This window comes from Numida meleagris, chromosome 3 (assembly GCF_002078875.1).
Source record: "Numida meleagris isolate 19003 breed g44 Domestic line chromosome 3, NumMel1.0, whole genome shotgun sequence".
NCBI classification, from domain to species: Eukaryota; Metazoa; Chordata; class Aves; order Galliformes; family Numididae; genus Numida; species Numida meleagris.
The window spans coordinates 73,961,161-73,979,840 of record NC_034411.1 but is presented as its reverse complement, the minus strand read 5'-3'; the positions used below and the strand labels follow the sequence as shown (position 1 = coordinate 73,979,840).

Below are 18,680 nucleotides of genomic sequence, written 5' to 3'. Positions count from 1 at the left end.
AAGAAAGAAAGAAAGAAAGAAAGAAAGGTGTATCTGCTATTCACCAGGAGTACAAACTCAGTCTGTACATAGAGACTTTCAAAGCCCCACAGGCTTCCTCATTCTCATTCCTCATCAGTGGTAACAGCGTTTCCACAACTTAAATTATATCATCTACTACACCAATGCAACCTACATTCCCCACCACTCTGTGACCCTGGCAGCCTTAAACAGGAATAATCTACTAGAATCTTTTATGATCATTCTATCACATCTTCCTTTGCAGTCTTGCCACTGGTATATGAGATGAACCAGGCTTACTCTTTTGAGGTACGTTGATTGATCAGGGCTAAAAGTATATTTTGAAAAAGCAGCAAAAGAATTCCAAGCCAATCTGACTAAACATAAAAGACAACTTTTCAGTTGTTTAACTGTGGGTTCTAATGTGGGCCTGAGATCCAAAGTGTGCTTGAGCATACAAAGGAACAATTTATTCTTCTTCTTAAAAAAAAAAAAAAAAAAGAGAGAGAAGTCGATTGATAGTCTATTTTAAAATACAGTTCTAAAAATCACATTTTTGTTACTATTGTTGTTTCTGAATGAGCATCTTAACTCTAGCTTGAGGAGAATGATGCTTCCAGTCTTTGTGGAAAAATATCTTAAAAGATGATCCAACTATACTTCAGAGACTGAACAGATGCATACATGAAGATTAAGGAATAATGTGGAGACACAATAAATTTCAGTAAGCTATGCAAACCTGCCTAAAAGCACATTCTCAGATTCAGAATCCTTCTTCTTCTACTGAACTCATCTTTTAATTTCCAGGTTTGCAGATGCTTAGGGATGGTGGACAGAGAAAAGAGACATTCTGTCCTGCTTAATGAGAAGCACCGAGCTCAACTGCCTCAGGTCCAGACCATAAATTTAAATTGTATCTTTTTTTTTCTATATTACACAATCTCTGCCTCTCTTGCTGCATGGAAAAAACACAGTGAAGACTGCCTTACAGATTTTACAAAGGCCAGCCTTTGTAACACCAGCTGCCATTTCAGAAGAGGAGCTGCATACAGCCAGGAAGAGGAAGAATGCGCCATATTTTCCTCCACTATGTGGGAACATGGGCAGAGTTACAAATAAGCCTATGAAATGCATTTCCACAACATTTGCCATTGAAATGTAATCAATTAAAACTAAAAAATGATTTTTTTGCATATGAGAGGTACTTCTGAAAACTCTTATATATATAAAAAAAAAAAACAAACTACAGGAAGTAGGCCTTAGCTTTTATGAAAGACAATCTCCCAGGCCCTTCAAGCAGTCAAGGTGCCCCACCTTTATGTCTATGCATTTTCATTATTGACTTTTTGAAACAAAGGCAAAGCCCTATGCAAAGAACACGCTGTGCAGACCAAGGATACCTGCACAGTCCTGTGTCACCATCAATGGCAGCTCCCAGCAGAGAGTGGCAGAGGCACTGGCTGTTTGCACAGCATTCAGATAGCACTTTGCTGTGGTATGCAAGCCACTAAATGACATGCCTACCACAACGGTGAAAAGCCCTACTTTAAAGTTGCATTCACCTGCACCCACATTAATCTGTGGGGTAGGACTATAGTGTCGTAACACCCATTACCTTCAAAACAACACAAAACATTTACTCTGGAGAACCAAAGACAAACTCAAAAAAAGACAAACTTGTTTCTCAAGACGCTGCTTGCCAAGGTGCTCCCCACACCCCAAAAGAAGATGCCTGTGCTCTGGGCCCACCTCAGTCCTGCTAATAGCAAGGCTGAGTAGAAACCCCAGGCCTGAGAAAGTGGGAAGGAGGACAGGGAGACTGCAGGAGGGAGGGGAAGAAAAGGAGCAGAGGAAGGCAGGGAGGACATAGAAATTTTCAGAAGTCCCCAAGTACAGTAGCAAGGCTGTCTGACTCTCTATCCCCAAGCATGGCCTCTGCCCAAGACTGTGCCCTCTGGTTGCATCTCTTTACCTGCCCACAGTCCTTCCCCATCTTTCCTTCCCTCTCCTCAAGGATAGATCCCCAGGCTTCTGTTTGAAAGCAAGTGTTCGAACCTGTTCAAGGCTTTGTGTGTATTTTGAGTAAATTGTATTACTGACTTTAAATAAAGAAAAGCCACATGGACAGTCTTGTTACTATACAAAAGAGTAAAGTGGTATATTTAATTGAGATTATTTTTTCTTCATGTGGCAAATTTTCTTTCTTGTAATATCATGTACTTCATTACTGGTTATTTACAGTACTCCGATCTGTTCAGCAAAATGGTATGTTGTTTAACTGTTCTCTTTCAGGTGATTCTTTCTTAGTCAAATAATTATTTTTTTCTATTGATTAGAGAAGATGAATCAGAACTGAATATTCTGTCTCAGTCAGCTTATTTTTTTCTGCTTTTTTCCTCCAATATTATTTTCTTCAACACCTTTTCACTGTTTATTCTTTATTAGAATAAATCATCTGCAGATGCGCTAGAGATTTCATAGTACAGCTTCAAAGATCTTTTCTAGAAGCTCCAGAGAACAAACCAATTTTTTATACCTAATCCCATTCTTCTCTTCCCCACTGATGCAACTGTCAAAGAAAATCACAGCTACGCTGACAATGCAATACAGAATAAACTCGGATCCATACAGACTATTTCCGTAGAGGCCCAGAGTCCAGAGGAGAAAATTATCCATTATTCTGAACAACAGAACCAGCCCCAAAATCTGTTGTTGAAGTCCTCACTACCTGACAGATGAGATTAATCAGGAGCAAAATCAACCTAGCTCCAAGCAATACTATCAGATTCCCATTACCTGCGAGGTTTCCTATATGAGAGCAGGTGGACACAGCAATATTGTCACCAACAACCCAGCTGTTGATACTGCCAGACTTGTTCCTGCCTCCAGACAATAATCCAGCCAGAATTAGCCATCTCCCCACACCCCCGCAGTGCACAGCCAGCGGTCTTGCCAACGCCCTAATGAATCTTCTACTGACATTTAGTCCAAAGAATGCTTTGTTTTGTTCTGTTTTGCTTAAAACAAAAAAGCAAACAAACAGGAAAGTGCGTTAAACCAAACACTTTCAATTTACATTATTTGTGGATCACTTCTCCAGCGGCCTGCCCATGGAAAACTAGCATTTTGCAAACTTTCAACTAAAACATGAGCAGTGTTCAATACCAACAAGATGAAATGAATCAATCTGCCCACGGCTTAATTCACAAAGGCAAATTTCTCTTTCACAGTCTTGTCACAGAAATAGGAAAAAAACCTCTGCATTTCAGTATCCATTTCTGATAAAGGAGAGGGCACAACTGGGTCAGTTTGGTTCTTTTTTGGCATTGTACACTTTTCATAAGATAGAGCCTGACAACAAAAGGACAGGCTATCAAAACCCAGCCAGAAATCAATGGTTTTACAGCAGTACAGCAAAACCAAAACGTGATTCACAATCTAGTTATTATTCAGAAGATTCTTATAGAAGAAATGGGTCTTTGTGAAGCCAGGCTCAGCAGTCATAGGGCTCGTTAGAAGCCCACTAAGGTGACCCATTGCTTTCAGTGCACTTTGGCACATTGAACTCCCTGCACTGCTCAGCCAGCAGTACTTCTGGTTCTGCTTTCCTGTACTTCAGGAATTTTCTTCTATCTTAACATAATTTCAGAAAGATTGTAGAATGGACTAAATATAGAACTGGTTAAAAAAAAAACAACCAAACACATCTCATTGAATCTATCTGGACAAATTAGTCATATCGGGCACTCTACTAAAATATGTCCAAACTTTAAGTAGCCTTTTAGTCATCTGAGCTGAATGACTGCGTCTTCGTTTGTCACAGCCAGCACATAACCAGAAGCTGATAAAGTACAGCACTGTAATTCAAACAAAATTAAACTCTGTTTTTTTAAAATTTCATCCAGAAATATGATGAATTTCACTTTTTTATTTTTTATCTGATGTGAGTTAATATCAAGCAAAAGCATACAGATAAATCTAATTGATGAGCTGCTGTCCAAGTAAATATGTTACTATAGGAAACATGTTCACATTTTTAACAGATACAAATAGAAACAACTGATGAGGAGAATACAATCAATAAAATAGTTTCCAAAAATCCTAGGATTGTTTATCTTAAGATCAGATCTGAGTGATTTCAATTAGATGCAGATCTGTGCTAGTATTTCTCATCTTTACTGGCTTGCCAGATAATTGCCTCCCAAGCAACTCCGGTGATCAAGCATTCTCAGTTCAACCATTAACTCATTCTTTTACAACAGGAGATGGAAAAAAAAATGAAGAAACCATTAGACTGAGTTCTTTTTCAAAATAACAGGTATGGATTGCACCTTGAAAGGTGCTAACTACGCTACAGCCATCATTCAAACATGTTTTATAAACCAACACTGCATCAACACTGCAGCATAATACAGAGGTTTTTTTGCTGTCTGCTGCTGTGCTATGCTCACAGAGGGAAAAACGTGGCTCTGTGAGTTCATTGCTGGATACAGCTGAAAATTTTGATTAATAATGACTACTCCTCCTGCATCTGCACTGTATTACCATAATCCATTATGCTCATCTCTCATAAGGTAAGCACACATGAGACAGAGTTTCAGCCTAGTTTACAAGAACAAAAACAAACCAAACCACTTTTCACCTTCTACGTGTGGTACATGCTTATGTGCTTCCTTGAATCAGAACCACAGACTGCTGAGAAACACCACCGCGCCTTAGAAAGAGCCCTAGTGTGTCTCCCCAGAGTTACAACAGATGTTTGACACTGGCTTTGACACAAGAGAAGCGCGGATGCGCTGTGTTTGCAAAAGTCTGTGGAAGGTTTGAGAGTCTATCTGGATGACATGTGCTGTATAAATATGCAGTTATCATCAGAGCACTTCTGTCTTAGATAAACTTCTGGCAAGGTGGAATCTATGAAAATCATATAAGTCTCTGTAATTAAAACAATATTCCAATAATGATGTTTCACCATGGCAAAATATTACTGGAACGAAAAGAAGATCTTAACCATTGCTCATAATAGGCCTTTCAAAAAAAGCCATATCCAGGAACGTGGGTTTTTTAACTTCTTGTGACATGTTTTCCTTTCAAAAAGGTATGTAGCAAATAAGCACTATTCTTCATTGTGCTCTAAAAATATCTGCATTCAACTATTTGAACTAATTACTCATTGTTTTATCAGCATAAATAAAATTTGTTCATTGACCCATATATTTCTTATCTAAGTGAGCTGAGCTACTTCTCCCAGATCATTTAGTGCAGGTTAGTCAGGCTCTGTGAGCAGCATATAACGAGATGCAAACTAAAACCATAACTATGTCAATTTATGGTCAAAAAGGCCTATTTGTGGTTATTATGGAAATCAGTTTAAATGTGAGGTAGCTGAACAATGTGCCTTTGCAAACTGGCTCAGCAAAAAAACCCAAACAACCTGCCAACATCTGCTTTTTGAAGTGTCAGATAACATTATTTCCAGGATGACATCAAGGGCCTTCATTAGCTATGCATAAGGTCAGTGAATATTAACTTCATTTACACTTGGCTGAGAATTGGCTGGTGCCAACAATAGGGGTTTAGATCCTCTGCTGAGCGGGGTTAAAAACTGACAGAAAGCTGCCATTGAGGAAGATGGATGATGGTACTAGCTGACCCTATTCCTTCCCAAGTGTCACAGCTTCGGCCTCTTTTCTATCTCCGCAACAAAAGGCCCTCTCTGAGCTTCCCAGTGGCCTTCAGCTTTATTGGTGCTAACAGGTCCAGACATTTTCATCGATTGGATTCTCTACCTCTTAAACAGAAGAGCTTGCCCTCCCTGGCTAGCCAAACCTTGGCACAGATGTCTTTTTTTGTAATTGTTTCTCTGCTGTCTGTTGGGAAGGATGCGATCAGACAGGCGAACATCATGTCAACACAGAAAATGCTTCACCATTTATCTCAGTTTCCCAATGGCATTTTAAGGAAAGTGATATGCTGTTTGCCTGTAGGGTTTAACCCTTTGATAGCTCAGAGTGTTTATAAATGCAGAAAAAGAAGTTGCTGTAATAAAATTTCAACACATTTTTCCTACACATAATTCACAAACTATGAATTAGTTTCTTCAATCATAAACCGTTTAAAATGCACATGTCTAAATGCACAGAAATCAGTTTAGCGTTGTTACTGTCTGTACTTCTATGTCAAATCCTTAAGGGGACTTTCAGTCAAGTTCAAAGTATGTATTTTATAACTCATAAGGCTTTATTTGTTAACAATGTAAATATTGAAGAATGCTCAGACTATTTGAATTTAAGACCACAAACTTACTAAAAAACAGAAAAATATAATATGAGCATGAAATGGATGAGAACATATCACATATGAGTTGAAGAAAAACAACAAAAACAAAACTGATATTCTTTTATCTTTTTTTTAAACCGCTGCTACTGGCCATTGCTGACAAAAGAGTAATGAATTTAACAAGCCACTTCTTTGATCAAATACAACAATTCCTGTCTTTCTGCATACACTATGGAAACATCTTGTCTTTGAATCTAATTTATATATTTTCCTAGACTCTGGGCTGCACTGAATGTGCTCTGAACCAGACTGATTGTGCAAAGCCACCCTTAAAAGCAGTATAGCTATCCAGGGGGACTGGTATCCCACTGAGCTGCAATACACAGGATTATGACCATTGCTATGCCTAGCATAGGTTTATAGCTGGAGGTGAAGGGCATAGATTTAACACCCACATTAAAATCTTGGCTCAATTACTTTCTCTGGCACAACTCAAAACTAAAATGCTGCATGTGAAAGATGACATAAAAAGTGGGTGGGGGGCACCATTTTTTTTTTATAGAGTACAGATCTGTAGCCAATACAAAAGGGGGTCACAAAAATAGAGACAAAAACATAAACCAGGCTAGCAATCCAGCCTATACAAGCCTAACAGGGCACAAAATCTACCTTTCTGCTATGAAATAGTATGGAAGTTCAAATCCAATTATTTAAGTTTTCCAAAAATGTTTCTAGGTATGATTTGCAGGGCAGAGAGCAGGAGTCACCAAGTAAAAAGGCAAACATTCCCTGCTGGGGTAGAGGGGGAAAGCTGCACCTTTCTCAAACTAGCCATGTTCCAAAAATAATTTAACACTGGTTATAAAAACAGTAAAAAAGAAAACCCAGTCACAATTTAGTCATAAAACCAAAAGATGTACTATGAAAAAAATGTGTAAAAGCAGTTGAAGTGATTTTTGAAAAAAAAGTAATACTTATATTTCTTGAGATGTTTATTGTAGCCTACTGCAATATATAATAATGCAATTGTGTGATTGTACATCACAACTCATGATGACTTTTTTTTTTTTTTTTTTTTACACTACTGGTAGGGATATTGCCACAGTAATGAGGAAAACACACATTTTTCATATTTGTAGTAACTCCTATTAAATAAACTGCTTTAAGCAAGGGCTGCAAGACTGGGCCCTTGCTCTTTGTGTTAATAACAGATGGTTATGACATGGGGCCAATTCTTGTTTTTCTTACTTTCACAACTAGTCCCAAGGGACTAATTATTTTTTTATTTTTTTATGAATAAAGCAAGCAAGATTTTACTCAAGGGAAAATAAGCAGTTGTGCAACAAAAACATTTGTAGTCGCCTTTTCCACTGGGTAAAAGCAGGGCGCTCTGCCTCTTCAGCATGCCGTATCAGCCCCAAAGGAAGTGTTAAGGAACTCCAGTTGCAGGTACTTGGAAGGAGCAGAGTGAGAACTGGCACGTAAATATGAAATAACGACAGTACTCAACAGATTTCCCCAATATGCTTCAGAAACTGCTGTCGAGGATAGAGATTGGCAAGGGATCCCCAGCAGCAAAGTACTTCCATCTGGGTTGGGTGAAACTTGCATTTCTCAAAACAGACAGCTATGGCGGTTTCAAGGAGGAGACAGATCCATCTGTTAACCTATAGAGATGTGTAATACATTACAGTACATGAGTTTTCACTCACTATGGATAAGGAAGAGGACTCCAATCAGATGATACTCCCCTTTTCCAGGACAGTCCTCCAACTCTTTGCAGTTAAATCCAAGTCAACTAGGATATATTTGTAGGCATATTCTGAGTGTTAAAATGAAGTAAGACAATGAGAAATAAGTACTTCTGAAGCATGTGAGACACTGAAGATGGACTACCTATACAGGAAAGTATCACCTCTATTTACATGCTATATTGTCCATAAACTACCACACAATTTTTCTCTAGCTAGTTACTACCACTGCTGTTTGATCACATGTCCACCAAAAAAAAGAGAAGCTGACAAACCCCTCACATGGCACAGGGAAGCAAGCACAGGGCAAGTATAAATTATATGTGATGCACAAAGGGCATGCTACATCCTTCTTGAAAAGAAGGATCATTAAGGAAACCATAATACTAAGAAGCTGGTCCTGGGCAGCAACAAAAAATGCGCATTACCGAAAGTCAGTCCAAAGCAGGAACAGGAAGGGACGCAGAGTGCTATGCAGCCTTCTCACTAGCACTACTTTGGTTCCCATGCGTGCCACCACATTATAGGAACTTCCGCTGGCATTTCACTGCCTTCTCCCTCCTGACACTGTACAGGTTGCTTGTGAGAGTGCCAAAAGCTGGGTGTTCTTTCACTAAATATAAATACAGTACTGACTCAGGGACATGGAGACATCACGTATGACTACAGATATTTAGAACTCACTTCTGAAAAGATTGTAGAGACTCTAAGATTGAAAAGCCTCCTCCACCTCCACATTTCAGTATAAAGTTTGGGATTCTCTTCCTCCTGAAGAATAAATTATATTAGTATACATTCAAGTATGTATAGCACTTTATAAAGCAGGATTCAAAAGAATACTGTTTCAATCTGAATGCTTAAGCACCTCAGCCACTCACTGCTAGAAACAGCAACTGTACATTACCTGTATTTACAAGATTAAACTGGCTTAATTGACAACAACGGTGCTAGAAAGCTAAGGTTTATCTTACAAATCGAGTAAATCCAGGGAACGTGGGAGGATATCCTCTGTACAGAAGGAAGGACAGCTCACGCAAAAGATATTTTGTGTGTGTGGAGCAGATCTCTACTGTTTTTATGCGCTCAGATGACCCAAGCCTCCTGTTTGTGCATAGTCCCAGAACACATCCATCAATCAATGTCAACATTTTTCAGAACACCACTTTGACTGGCAACTGACAGTCAGTTATCTCCTGAATGTTAATTAATAATGAATACTCTTGTCATTGCTTAAATACACAAAATGTCTTTAAATGGTGGAATTTAAAATATGGGGTTTGCTCTTTGAGAACACAGATTGCATTTTCATTTAGTCCTGGCATTAAGAGAAGGGGAAAAAAATTTATCCACATAAAGATTGAACATTACTTGAACTATTGACTTGTTTTATTTTTTTTTAAAAAACAGCTGTTTCTACTTGTGCCATGCAATTTTGATTCTCATGCCATAGTAAAAACTGCATATTTTACAGTAATAAATGAAAACACAACTCTGTAGCTCACCATATAACAGCAAAATTTTTAAGATAAAAGACCAAAAGTAGGGATGTCATTGTCCCCTGCTCTATCACACTCATCCAGGAAAACATGTATTTTAGAAAAATGGTATTTCTTTCCCTCATTTTCTAACTTTATTCACTAGAAATTCCACTGACTATTCCTTTTTTTTTTAAATAGGCCAAATAGAGACTTATTTCAACTGACAAACTAAAGCAGACAGACAAGAACACACACCATAAAGTCAAAGAATTGCCCTTTTTAATCAGAAAATGAAGTGATATGTAGCTAATAAGTGAAAACGAGCAGAAAAGAAAGTCACTGATGACAGATTGAATACTCTATTCATACGTAAGCACTGAGGGGCGCAGTTTTCAACCCTGCTTATGATTTTCAGCACACGATACTTTCACATTTACCAGTAGCAGGCTGCAGATTAAATTTGGCTGAGACTTCCCTAGGTGAGGTAATTAGGTGACAATGTGGAGCTTCAGGATCTGCTAAAACAATACAATTTTCCTTCAAGCTCTCATTTAGGGGGACTTATTCTGTGCTTTCTTTTCTGGCTAGCGTCAATAAAACTGCACACCTTCTCGTGGTTTCCCATTTGTCTGCATCAACACATACAGACAGCACAAGATAATGTTACAATTATAAGAAAGAAAATAATTTTTACTGAAGAGCTACTGGTAGAGAATATGTTTTCAATAAATAAAGTCGGACAAAAAATGAAAACAACAAGTTAGAGATTATATTTATTTTAATCAATCAAGAAAAAGGTTGGTATTTTGAAAGATGAGAGATTAAACATCTAAGATTAAATGCTTTATTTCAGCTAGGAAACCACATCATAGGCCTGTTCCTATACAATAAAATAGGAATATCCCATCCTCAAAAAGATCCCAATTATAGTCTAAAATTGCCTCCAGTCAGCAATTCAGAAACAAATACCAAAGATGATCTAAGAATAATTTCATGCAATCTTATCATTCTGATTAATTTTTTTATTTCAAATTTTAAGACTTATACTAAAACTACAGTCTAACAGGAAAAAAAAGACCTGAAAGATGAATACATCTGAATTTATTTGGATATATGAACAAATTACCCTCATAAGCAAATAAACAATCATACATATATAAATTGTTGGTAAGTATATATACAGTTCATAATCAAAAAGGCTGGAACCCATACCTCCATATGAATGGTTTTAACTGCTAGACAACAGCCAGAGCATTAGTTTCAGCAGGGGTTATTAAAACCTTCTAACAATGACTGCGTGTTGGTTAGTTGACATGCAGTATTTAAAGCAAGCATCTCAGTTCAAATTCTGCCCAGCAAGAAAAATAATTGACCTAAGTTTGGAAAACTTGAGTTGAATGAGATCATGTAAACATGATCAGTGATCATAGCCACATGTTGCCCACTCAAACCACGTTCCACAGACAAGCTGGAGAACATCTAATTTTTGAATGTGTAACTTGTTCCAGCACCAACAGAGCTAAGTTGTTTGGCACACAGACTTCCAAACCTTTAGGAATACAATAAACTTTTTTTTGTAGAAACCTAACTGCCAACATTCTTCAAGCACATTCATGGTAGCTAAGCAAGGGCTCCACGATTTTAGACTGGGATTTTAATGAGATTCTCAAAACCAACTGCGTGCCTCTGTGGACACAAATGGATCAGTTTAAATAGTTAACACATAGACATTCATGAGATATATCAATTGTTCTCGAACTCTACCCATACAATGGTTTAGTGTAGAAAAGGATGGTACATTCACAAAGTTGAAAGAATGCTCTGTTTACTGCTCCCAAGTGAAGCCCGCTAATAAGCTGAGAAAGAGAAAATCGGAGGGTTGGAGGCGACGGGAAGTATTAACTTTTCAGATGGAGTGGATCCAGTCAACAATAAAAGTTCCAGGCACCTGTTGAGTTTTCCCTTTATCAGAAGTGAATGAGGACCTCTAGACCCTCGCATACACAGTGTGTTAGACCTCTATGATGAAGTACATGTACGCTGTGCTACAAGACTAGAACAAAAGCATTTGAGAAATATGGTCATTTGTGGAAAAACAAGCTCTAACAAGTGTCAGAGGATACTTGGCAGTTTAGTTACGTCATAAGGACATATCCAGTAATGTGAAGGGAATATGCAATTGGTCATATGCATATTAAATGAGGACACCATATCAGTCACCTGACAGAAGTACTAGGTATATGACCTAGGAAAGCTAGCGTAGTTGAATCTACTCTGTGCTCAATCTATTGGAAAATCAGCACCAGTCATCCAGGCTGGGTGGTATTTCACACTCACTCAACATAAGGAAATAATTTAACAGGTTATATCCATTAATTATGCTGCAGTTTATACATCTCATGAACCATCTGTGGAATGTTTGAGTCCCATTTATATATGCTTCTCTGGATACATTTCTACCAACATAATTCAGAATATATATATATATATATATAGTTCAGAAAAGCTCTCCTAATCAAAAAGTAATTTAAATACATTTCATCAAATAAAGCTTTAGGTTTATGCATATGCTTACAGCTACTTAGAACTTCAGCATTTTCCTCAGCAGGAAAATATTAACACACGGTGTTACGCTGATGGAATTTGTGGGATTCTTGCCATTCAGTACTAGGGGTAAGGCCTCAGCCCACAGTTACACAGACAGTCTTCTGTGTAAGGCTTTGCCTACTTAAAATAGTCAGTTACGGAAAAGCAGGAGCCCCATTTTAGGACTATAGTTTCTAAAGCATGTTTATTTGTGGTAAGAGCTACTATCAAATATTTCTGTTCAAAAGTCAATAGTGAACAAGAAAACTAAGGCTCTAGATTTCCACCAGCTTCTCCAAATGTCCTTTACTTATTCCACAATTACAGCAGGAAATGATGTCTGTTCTTCATTTATGTATATCAAATACACTGTAAAATAATAATTATAATTGTATTTCTTGATCACGTACTTCCTTTTTATCAATCAGTCACACATTTGAGCTATGTCAAGCGTCATAAAATACTAAATAATTGATGTTAGACTTATTAGAAAGATGTTTGATATTATTATCACAAGAGAGATGTATTGTGCTAATAATCATCTGCGTCTAATCTAAACCATAAAAATTAAGAAGTTAAAGCATCAATTTACCTAGGGTAAGAAAACCCAATGTTTCTTACAAATGCAAGTAACTTTATCCTCTTGAAGATAGATAGCAAGGCCAATCAGCTACATAAAGCTATGTTAGTACACAGATTGACAGGATAGGGACTCTAGAACTATAAGAACGTAATTCTTATCTCTCTTTATACCAGGTGGCCTTTGTTACTCTGAATTATAAATTACATCAGCATTAAGTCAAATTACCTAAAATGTACGTAGCTTCTAAAAGATATTTTTCCTAAAAGGAAATTTTTTATTGAAAGAGAAAAATGGAAGTAAAGAAAAAGGTGTTGAATACTGAACAGCTGCTTTTCAATATGTTGACTAGATTTTATTAACATTTATTAATGAGACTTAATGAAGTCAGAAAGAGTCACCAGTGCAAAAGTACATAAGAATACTCCCTTACCACAGACACTCAAAAACACTGGATATATTGCCAATATGGCTGGGAATAAAAAAATAAATATGAGATTGCTAAAGAAAATAGGTAATTTCTGCTGTCAACTACTAGTTACGCATCTGTTCTCTTTTAAATATTCCTTACTTTTTATTAATGTGAGGAACAATTGAACTCATGGAGATGGGCAAAGGAAAGAATAAGAAGTGGTCAGGGATAAAAGCTTTTGTAAGTAAATGGAAGATATTTCATAAAATTTAAATGTTTCAAATGTCTTAAATATATTTATTATTGCAGCTGTTTTCTCAATAGGGCAAGGTAATAGAAGGAGTTAGAAATCTCATCTTTCAATAAAGAGAGGGCACTTCAAGAAATTCAACAGTGAACCGATTTTTTTTTTCCTGCTTGATGCCACAACACACTGTAAATGCTTATAGTAGAAAACGTACATATTTTTACTGTCTCCTAAACCATGTTACATTTTCAGGTAGCTCCATGAACAGAATTTTTAAGCTCATTTAAGAAAGATTATTAAAAACTGTTTTATTCTGAACTTGGTTAGAGCCTTAAGGCTTTATTAACAAAGCAGAATCTATACCATTTATAGAAGGAAAAAAAAGACAAAATGAATGATTTACAAAACAGTCCACACAGAATGACCCATTTAACCATTTTGTCTTTGAAGATAATAATTGAAAACATTTTATTTTCAATTTTAAAAGTGTTAGTCTCTACACTTTTGGTAACTTACTGTTTTTAATAACTCAGTATTATAGACAAGGCTGTACAGATCACTGTACAGTGAAAACACTGAGATTAAATGCTGGGAAGTCAACAATCAACAATTAGTTTTTACGCAGTAGTTTAAGTGGTAATAAGGATGATAGTAGACGAAAACCCACATAAAAGGAAAATAAGATACTATCTCTCTAATATCCTAAGTAAAAGCAGACAGTCTCAAAGGTTGAATGCTGCTTACTATATAAAAAATGGTGCAGGGAGACTAACATTTTCATGAGAAAGGAGAGAGTCTGGGATCCGGCAAAATTCAAAAGCTAATCGAGCTAAGAAAACATTTTTTACACACAATTTTCATTTCTTTCAACTTCAGTATCATATCAAACATAAGTCTGTGTTTGTCCCACTTCTCTAATAAAAACTTCACTCCTCTGCTTGAGGCTCTTTGTTTTCAGACAATATCTACTTTGAACTGCACAGCTGGCTTGAACAACTCTGTCAGCATTTTACCATCTGTATAATAGATGTCTTATAGATGCACACAGCAGATAAGTTAAACATTTATTTACATGCTCCCACTTTTCTCTGATCAGTTTTCTTTTAAATGATCTCTGCTTTTGACTTCTCAATATTCTACTGATCCTCACTTTTTCAGTCTTTGGCACCTTTTTGGTTATTGTTTTTACCTTGCTTAAAAAAAATAACATGAAGGACTGGATGTACATGAGATACAATCTAACAAGGTTTGTACGTTTCACTTGTGATATTTAGACTCGGAAATGAAAAAACATTTGAATTTATTTTCAGTGGCTTAATTCACAGAGATCAACAGAAACTGTGGGAGGAAAAAAAAAAAAAAACAAAAAAAAACCCACAATTTCCAAGCAAACCAGTGGTTTTTTGTCCTTTGTAAAGTTTTCCTTTTCCTTGAAAGTTTTCCTTTCCTTTGAAAGTCCTTTGTATTTTAAAAAGAATAGCAAAGCTACCACTTGATTATGACAACTTTTCACAAAAGATGTCTGAGAAGAAGAGTTAGCTGCAGAAGTATGATGTATGGTTTTGGACAACAGATTTGTCACCAAGATATTCCAATTTTAACCACCAACTAAAGCTTCATTTAGAACAAAAAGATCTAGACTTTATGGCTGAGGAGTTAACAGCCCACCTGTTGAGAAACCAGAGCTAATTCTGCAGTGGCATTCCAGATCTGTAAAGACAGCTTTAGTGCTTCCTCTGTAACTAAAGGAGAAGCTATTAAGGTTCTGTTTGATTTCATTGCTGTTTTTTTTCCAAGGTTTCTGCTCACTAGTGAATCTGATGGGGGGAAAAAAAAAAGAGTACAATGTATTTCATTTACAAAACATACTTAGCAAAGCTCTGGCAAAATGCAAAAATAAAATTAATTCCCGGAGAAAACAGAATCTGGGACGAGGAACAGAGACGAGAAAAAAAGAGAGCTCTACACTCAATGCCATCGAACAATTTTGCTTCTTCTGAGACCTGGGCTCCTGTTAGTCCATCTGCATATGGTATTTCACTCCTGTCAGTTCTTCTGGAGCAAAATAGCTAGCTCATGGAAACCTAATCAGTCAGCAGCTCTGCGGTTTATTCATTTTGATTCATTTAATGCAATCACTGATGACATTATGTATGAGAGCTAACCAGTTTCAACTGCCTCCATAGTATGGTTCCTGTTCACTTCAACTTAACACCACCTTACACCTCACATAGGTTCATGTCATGCTTCAGAAAGGCTGCTGGTTTATCAAAACTATGATGGCCTGTAATCATACTAATCAAACTAACTCAGACACTTCAGGCAAAGGAAAACTATAACTAAATAAATACAATTGATTCTTAAGGCCAAAATGTATCATAGAAGAGACCTGGAACAAAGGGTATAAAACCTGGGGGTTCTGGACAACACTGAGTTGAATATGAGTCAGCAGTGTTCCCTGGCAGCCCAAAGGGCCAACTGTACCCTGGGTAAAATCAGGTACCCTGGGGGAAATCCCTCACCTGCCAAGAAGTGAGGGAAGGGGTTGCCCTGCTCTACTCTGCATTGTGCGGCCTCACCTCCAGCACTGGGTGTGGGTTTGGGCACCACAATATAAGGACAGAAAACTATTAGATAGCATCTAAAAGAGAACTACAAAGATGGTGAAGGGTCTAGAGGGCAAGATGTGTGACAAGCAGCTGAGGTCCTTTAATTTGTTCAGCCCAGAGCAAAGGAGGCTGAGGGGAGGCCTCACGGCTGCCTACAGCTCCTCACAGGGGGGAGCACAGGGGCAGCACTGGTGATAGCAACAGGACCCGAAGGAACACCAGGGAACTGTGTCAGGGAAGGGTCAGGTTCAATATTAAGGAAAGGTTCTTCACCAGAGGGTGGTCAGGCCCTGGAACAGGCTGCCCAGGGCAGAGATCATGGTCCCAAGCTGATGGAGTTTGAGGAGTATTTGGACAACGCTCTCAGAAATATGGTTTGAATTTTGAGTGGTTCTATGTGGAGCCAGGAGTTGGAATCAATGATCCCTGCAGATCCCTTCCATCTCATGGATCTATGAAGCATGAAGACACCGGGTGACAGCTAGCCTTGAACACTGAGAACACAAGCCATTTTCTGTAATAAAACTTGGAGGCTACTGTTTAAAGAAGATATGTTTCACAATACATGTAGCTCCTTTCCCCTTCTCTGTGCTGACACAAAGCTGAGGAAGATAAAACTAGGTCAAAGAAACAAGAATGACTTAGGGAGACTCGAAAAATTGTGACTATCTTCTTTATGAACACTAGACTGTTCTACAAGAAAGATACAGTCAATCATAGAATCAATGAATCACCAAGGTTGGAAAAGACCTCCAACTGTTCACCCACCACCAATATTTCCCCACTAAACCATATCCTTAGCACAACATCTAAATGTTCCTTGTACACCTCCAAGGACAATGACTCAATTACATCCCTAGGCACCCCATTCCAGCTCCTGACCACTCTTTTGGAGAAGAAATTTTTCCTAATATCCAACCTGAACCTTCTCTAACGCAACTTGAGGCCACTCCCTCTAGTCCTATCACTAATTACACTGGAGAAGAGGCCAACCCCCACCTCACCACAATCTTCTTTGAAGTAGTTCTATTTGTGTACTACAACAAATGTATATTTTAAAAATAAAGGACTAGCTTTCCCTGCAGTAGCATCTCCAACTATCTACAGATGTAAAACCTACAGAAAGTAACACCTAGTAACATCCAGTTGTATTTGCAAAACTTTAAACAGCAGTATGTTTTTGTGAGCTTTTAGGTAGATGTTTTTTCCTGCACTTCAAATGCCTGTAGAGAAATTAAATATGTAGAAATAATAATAATATAATAAACCTTCTATAACATCTCCTTGACAGGAATGGCCTTCAGAAAACTCCAGGGTGAAAGAAACCAAGACACTTAACAGTATAGAAACTCCAAAGGAGGACTGAAGTAGAGATCACAGCTCTATGTTTAATAGTAGAAACAACTCTGTAATCTTGATCATCTAGCTCGAAGGTCTTACCTTCACCTTATGTTCTGTTTTTCTGAATCTTGCTAGAAGTCATTGGAAAGATATTTAACATGATGGATTTTTTTAAATCCAATAGTTTCTATGTGGCGGTGTCTGGGACCTGATACTCGATCACAATGACATTTGTTTCAAAAGGACAGAAAAACTACTTGATATCTTAGGAGGTAGACATTCTTCCGCTGAACTTTCATTAGCTCTAGAGAAAATGGCAAAACTGTCAAAAATGTGCTCATGCTCAGCTCTGGTTCAATCTGCTGAGAGTAATTACATTCTCCTCCCAAGAGCAATTTCAGAGGTGAATGGAAGCAAGGTAACACTTCTTCAAGAAACATTTAGAGCCTTGATAAAATTCACGCTGTTGAAGATGCGTTCTACCATTCGCCACTTCTCCACAAAGTGAAACAGGAATGGCAGTAACACGAATGTCTAAAAAGGCTACTTAATTAGCAAATTAATCATGCAACCTGGGCTTTTTGGAAGCATGGTAACCCTTTTGTTAACAACTCATTCACATTCCCCCATCAATTCATTGCCCTCTACTAGCAAACATGTGGCACATCTGCTCCTGAACATTAAAAAGAGAAAAATGAAAAACAACCACAAATACATACACACAAAAAAGTCAATAACCCAACAACAACAAAAAACATTGCTTTACCACAAATATGACAAACAGATGCCAAAACAGAATTTGCCTTATGTTATCAAGTAATATTTCACAAAGCCTAAAAGTCTGTCCTGAAAATAAAAAAAAAGAAAGAATGGATGGAGCTTTTAGTCTGGCACAATGTATGGTACACAGCAAAGTCTTGAAAGAAAAGCCTGTAGCTTCCTTTTTATGTCATGCACACAAAATGTACAAATAGCTATAATCCCCTCCCTATTTAAGGGGGCAATAAAACTGTTAATGTATATGGTATTATATGATGTTTAACAATAAAACTTACTCTTTGGCTTTGCCTTGAATTCTGAATGTTTGGACTTGGTGCCAAATCATCTATGTAACTTCTCACTTCAGTCATATTAAGACATGCTTCTTACTATCTGAAATATCACTCTAATGCTCCAATCAAGTAAATATAATTCTCCCATCTCACCCCCAACTAACATGAAACACATAAAAAATGTATTATACTAGGAGTTCTCTAGGAATCATTTTCTCATTCACATACCAATAACTGATCCCAGTGTGGTCCTTATATGTGCAACACATTGACTGGACTACACTGTGAGAAAGAAATCAAAATTACATCTATTGGGAGTCCACTACAAATAGAGAGAATTGCATA

The 18,680-nt window shown here is 37.4% G+C and overlaps 1 protein-coding gene across 4 annotated transcripts in view; it reads right to left on the bottom strand.

The window, feature by feature from the left end:
- EPHA7 (EPH receptor A7) overlaps positions 1-18,680 on the bottom strand; it is a 161,282-nt gene that overhangs the window by 130,040 nt on the left and 12,562 nt on the right. The window lies entirely within an intron of this gene.